Source organism: Mytilus edulis, chromosome 9, assembly GCF_963676685.1.
Source record: "Mytilus edulis chromosome 9, xbMytEdul2.2, whole genome shotgun sequence".
In the NCBI taxonomy this organism is placed as follows: domain Eukaryota; kingdom Metazoa; phylum Mollusca; class Bivalvia; order Mytilida; family Mytilidae; genus Mytilus; species Mytilus edulis.
The window spans coordinates 17500433-17506952 of NC_092352.1; positions in this window are offsets into that span (position 1 = coordinate 17500433).

Consider the following 6520-nt stretch of genomic DNA (forward strand, 5'->3'; position numbering starts at 1 on the left):
TGTCAGATTTGCTCTAAATGCTTTCGTTTTTGAGATATAAGCCAAAAACTGCATTTGACCCCTATGTTCTATTTTAAGTAACGGTGGCCATGTTTTTTGACGGATCAAAAATCAAAGCACACACTTTGTGCAGGATGATCTAAGGAACAATCATGCTAAGTTTTAACCAAATCCATTCAGTAGTTTCAGAGGAGAAGATTTTTTAAAGTTAGCAAATATGATGAACAAATTGTGAAAAATTGTCATTAAAGAACAAAAACCCCTTAAGGGGTCAATTGACAATTTTGGTCATATTACCTTATTTGTAGATTTTACTTTGCTGATCTTTTTTGCTGTTTACAGTTTATCTTTATCTATAATAATATTCAAGATAATGACCAAAAACTGCAAAATTTCCTTAAAATTACCAATTAAGTGGCAGCAACCCAACAATGGTTTGTTTGATTCATCTGAAAATTTCAGGGCTGATAGATCTTGACCTAATGAACATTTTTACTCCATGTCAGATTTGCTCTAAATGCTTTCGTTTTTGAGATATAAGCCAAAAACTGCATTTGACCCCTATGTTCTATTTTAAGTAACGGTGGCCATGTTTTTTGACGGATCAAAAATCAAAGCACACACTTTGTGCAGGATAATCTAAGGAACAATCATGCTAAGTTTTAACCAAATCCATTCAGTAGTTTCAGAGGAGAAGATTTTTTAAAGTTAGCAAATATGATGAACAAATTGTGAAAAATTGTCATTAAAGAACAAAAACCCCTTAAGGGGTCAATTGACAATTTTGGTCATATTACCTTATTTGTAGATTTTACTTTGCTGATCTTTTTTGCTGTTTACAGTTTATCTTTATCTATAATAATATTCAAGATAATGACCAAAAACTGCAAAATTTCCTTAAAATTACCAATTAAGTGGCAGCAACCCAACAATGGTTTGTTTGATTCATCTGAAAATTTCAGGGCTGATAGATCTTGACCTAATGAACATTTTTACTCCATGTCAGATTTGCTCTAAATGCTTTCGTTTTTGAGATATAAGCCAAAAACTGCATTTGACCCCTATGTTCTATTTTAAGTAACGGCGGCCATGTTTTTTGACGGATCAAAAATCGAAGCGCACATTTTGTGCAGGATATACTAAGGAACAATCATGTTAAGTTTCATTCAAATCCATTCAGTAGTTTCAGAGGAGAAGATGTTTGAAAAATTGTTAACGACGACAGACGACGACGACGACGACGACGGACGCCAAGTGATGAGAAAAGCTCACATGGCCTTTTAGGCCAGGTGAGCTAAAAAATAAAAACACAATGAATTGAATGCGTCCCAAGCGTTTTCCTAATTTACTTCAAGAACGCTCAAAGCCGAATACTTGATAGCCAAGGATGTATAAAAAAAACAGAGGCAGAGCTTAATAATTTAAAAAGACGTGAGAATAATAGATAAATCCACCTAAGGTAAACTTTAGATGTTATAATCTGGCAATACTTCGACTGACAGTAAAATGTTGTTTTCACATATCTTCCTGTGTTTATATTGATAATTGACAGATAAATCACTACAACATTTTGTTTCTAATTCACAGGATATATATAAGAGCTTAAATTATTCTATCCATGATTCTAGAGTAAAGGGCTTACTTCAAATTATTTCTTTTTACCTCTCAGATTATGAAAACAATTACTTTACATGTTTGCGTATTCATTGTTTCTTTTTGTTTATGGTATATAAAATTACAGTTTGGACTTATCCAACTAAAATCTAAAAACCTCAACCTCATATTTTTATTCAGACGGAGTGAACAACACGCAAACGGATGACAAACCACCCAAGTGTAAAACTAAGATTTTAACACCATTTGCAAAAGATCCTTATTGTGATAACATCAATTATCGTCTTTTGTAAGGTAATGTTGGGTTCAAAAAGATCAGTGACAGAATGTCAATAAGAAAGATTTATTATATTCTGTACAAACCAAGTTTAAAAATCGCAATAGAATTTTTGAAACTTTATAAACGACATCCTTCAGTTCTGTTCGTTTCGAAAAAAAAGTTGCAGAAAAGTTGAGAACTGTTCTTCGTTTATGAATGCCAACAGATAATATACATGTCCCATAACTTCAAGTAATACTGAATTGTATCAAAAACTGTTGATTTTTTTCCTTTTAAAGAAATATTCACATTTGGATTTTATCAGTTGTAAAAATTATTGTGGACACGTACAATTATTCGATGTTAATTCAATTCATTTAACCTATTCAGTAGATTTTAATTTCAGTCTCATTATGAAATTATCTGTCTTGTTCACACAATAATTGCCCCTTACATTGTCATATGCACGATGGTATTTATAAAAAAAATGTTTACAAAGGTCAAGATAGAAAGAAATGGTCGAAATGATATAGACACTATACAAGATCACAAGAACTCAATTGCAACAGCCATAAACAGCATCAAAATAAGTGAAGAAAATGTTGGGAAACTACTAAAAATCGTTAACCACACGTGACATTAAAAAAGCAAATGTCCGATATCAAGTATCATTCAAGATATCGAAGGAAAACACCAATGAAATTGCTCCATAACTTTGAATGTGTAGTTGATCAAACACAGTGGCGGATCCAGAACTTTTTATAGGGGGGGGGGCTGTTTACTGACTTAAGGGGGGCTCCAGTCATGCTTCAGCGATTCCCTATATAATCAACCAAATTTTGGCCCAGGAACCTCTCACCGACTGGATCCGCCTATGAAACATTGTAAGTTAAAAGCTTGAAACAATTCTAAAAGACTGGTAAATGGTTAACATCGCTTGATCATTCAAAAGGAGTCAGAAGCAAGCCAGTGAGCCACTGCCATGATTTTTTAACATCCGTACCATGCAAGTTTTTAGAACACATCATCTTCAGATAACAAAAAAAGTAGAATTATTGCAATCGTTCCACAAAAAAAAAACAGTTAAGAAAGAATGTCACTGTGGGATAAATATCCCCACCAATGAATAGCCGAAGTCATGGCTTAGAACAAAACAACAGAGGTATGGTAGATGAAGAGGAATCATCATTAATACACGTTATGCTATGTAATGCTGTTTCTCTAATTCTATGGAAATGTATCCCTTTCCGAACCCATTGTGTAAAAAAATGAATCAACGTGTGGTTGCTGGTGATCTCAAAAGATCATTGGATGATTTTAAGGATCATAACCTTTTTAGCTAACTGGATGAATCAAAATATGCTAACAGGTGTTAATGAAATTGACAACTTCGTGCAATGTGAAAGGCACTCGAAGGGATTTTCGGTTAACAAAAAAAGAATATATCAACGATAAAGGAAACAACATCTCCTGATGAAAGCATGTTGTACCTTGAAGTATCATCCAAAGATTGATTGATTGGTGAGTAAAGCCACTTTAAACTATATTGTGATATTTGGTGGCTGTCAGTGGTGGAAGAAGCCGAAGTGCCCGGATAGAATCACCAACGCTCGGTAGGAAAACTGACAATCCTAGTCAATTAAGAGTGAAGGTGAATGCAACAGGACATTCTAACATGCACCAATATGGTCCCGTGATATTGTTTAGCAAATAAAATGATTTGATATGCCTGTTTGTTTTCAATATAAACAAAAGGAGATATGTCAAACAACATTTTTCTGTCATTAGTAGTATTCCACGTATATTTTTTTGTTTTGTATAAAATTAAAAAAAAGTATTACGACAATGTTTTCAGTTTTCATGCCCTATCGAAGTGACAGTTAATGATACATTCAACGCTGGTATGAAATTCAAATGATCGGTTAATTGTTGTTATATTGCTTTAACATGATACATTTCAGTGATTTTATTTCCCTTTCTAGACATTTTACGAGTAAACATATAAATGAACAATAGTTAGAATTTAACAATGTGGTAAATCCCAAATAAATAGGATAGTAAAATGGCATAAAGTGCACCCGTAGTTTAAAACGATCCATATAAACTAGGTGATTATTTGATAGATGACTTCCGAACAAGTTTTATATGAGTACAACGGACATATGATTCATATGACAGACGGAATTTTCGTAATAAAAGGCATCAGTACAGAGGATGTGAAGCACCAGGTCTTCTTTGTATCTTCTGGGATATAAAGGTGTATACTAGTATAAAAAGTTGACTTCAACGGATTAGCATCCTATGTTTCGTTTTCTTTTAAAGAGGGACGAAAGATACCAGAGGGACAGTCAAACTCATAAATCGAAAATAAACTGACAACGCCATGGCTAAAAACGAAAAGGACAAACAGACAAACAATAGTTCACACGACACAACATAGAAAACTAAAGATCAAACAACACGAACCCCACCAAAACTAGGGGTGATCTCAGGTGCTCCGGAAGGGTAAGCAGATCTTGCCCACATGTGGCACCCGTCGTGTTGCTTATGAGATAACAAATCCGGTAAATAGACTAATTCGGTAGGTCACATTTATGAAAGGGAAGGGGATTGTAGTTACGACGTAAGGAACATATCCGATATCATTTGTGAAACGGTTATTCCATAACGTTCAATCAACTCGTGATGGCGTCCGTAAAATTTACGAAGAGATGATTTCAACTTCACCATTTGGAACTCTTGATTTAATAGCAACCGTCTATCAAGAAAATCCTGATAGGAAATGCAATCACGGGAATGTCGTACCAATTGGGAGATATATACACCGTATGCAGGTGCTGCTGGAATGTTGCTACTTAGAAATGGAAAGTTCACGATTGGAAAGCTGAAATCATCTCTTTTGTCGTAAAGTTTTGTTTTCAATCGACCCTCATTGTCAATTTCTAGATGTAAGTCAAGATATGAGGCCGACTTAACTGTATCTGTTGTATCCTTGATCTCTAGTTCAATGGGATAGATACGTTCGACATAGTCAAAGTTTGAATTATTTAGTGAAAGAACATCATCTATATAGCGGAAAGTATAGTTAAAGGATATTGCTAACTTCTGATCTTTCTTCCTAAAAAGTTCCTGTATGAAGTCAGTCTCATGATAATAAAGAAACAAGCCGGCAAGAAGAGGGGCTCAATTCGTTCCCATTGGAATGCCGATGGTCTGTTGAAAAACACGTCCTTCGAACGTAACAAATATGTTGTCAATAAAGAAATCAAGCATCTTGATAATGTCAGTTTCAGTTAATTTTTTGTTTGAATAAGAGTGATCCTTTACAAAGTAGGATTTATCCCTTCCTAAGACAAGATACTTCTTTTTTATGAAACAAAGCAATACCAACTCTTTCAGTTTGTCTTTTAGTTTGGAATGTGGAATACTTGTATAAAGTGTAGAAAAGTCAAATGTTTTAATACTATTACAAGATGGAAGAGAGTTAGATTGTATGTACTCTAAAAGATCTTTGGAATTTTTAAGTATCCACATCTGATTCAAGCCACCTCTAGAATAGGCAGTTTCATTAACTTTGAAGCCCGTCTTTGATTGCTGACAAAATAGATGTTAATAATTTAGAAAGAGGTTTCGTGGAGCACTTGGAAGACCAAGCAATATACCGTTGTTTGTAAGGACACTTATGCAGTTTAGGTATCCAATACAGTAATGGAAGATCCAGTTCATCATCTTTGGTTGAAATTCCAAAGGAACATAGAACAGACCTATGATTATCCAGGATTTCCTCTTTGGTAAGTGTCGTTATGGTATATGTTGGGTTTCCAAGTGAATTGTCAATACCTAATTCGTTTATGAAGCAGTTAGTGTAATGAGTTTTACACACAGAAACGATGTTGTTTGGGGCTTTATCTGCGGGGACAACAACATATCTTTCATGAAGGTAGGATAAGTGTTTTGCAACACTAGGGTCTTTAAAGAATATATAGATTGACGTAGCATGGGCATTGATAGACCCATTTTTCATGAAGGTAGGATAAGTGTTTTGCAACACTAGGGTCTTTAAAGAACATATAGATTGACGTAGCATGGGCATTGATAGACCCATTCAGTTTCTTAATTCTGATTTGTATCAGACGACGAGACAAAACAATCATTGGAAACACTTTCTGCCACTGTCACTGACCAAATCACTGGACAATAAAAGAACATGGGCAACATTTCATGCCCCTGTCACTGACTGAGTGGGCTAGGTATAATAACGAACATAGGTAGCACTTTCCGTCCCTGTCACCGTCTGTAGCGCGGTGCATAATGTCAATCTTTGTTAACTTCTACCCCCGTCCCTTTCGAAATTTGAGGGCATATTAACGAACATGGATTACATTTTCTGTCCCATTCATTGGCAGTAACGAGGGGCATAACAACAAACATTGGTAACACTTTCTGCACCTGTCACTAACGGAATCACTGGACAAAAAAAAAGACCCGTTACATTGCATGCCCCTGACATCGAGTCGTGGTGCATAAGACCGAACTTTGGTAACAATCTTTCCAAGTGACTACTGTACCCCTATTTTTGACATTTTTACCTAGTACGTATGTTTGTTTTGTTCACACATTGTTGTCATATAATGAAATTGTGTGCAG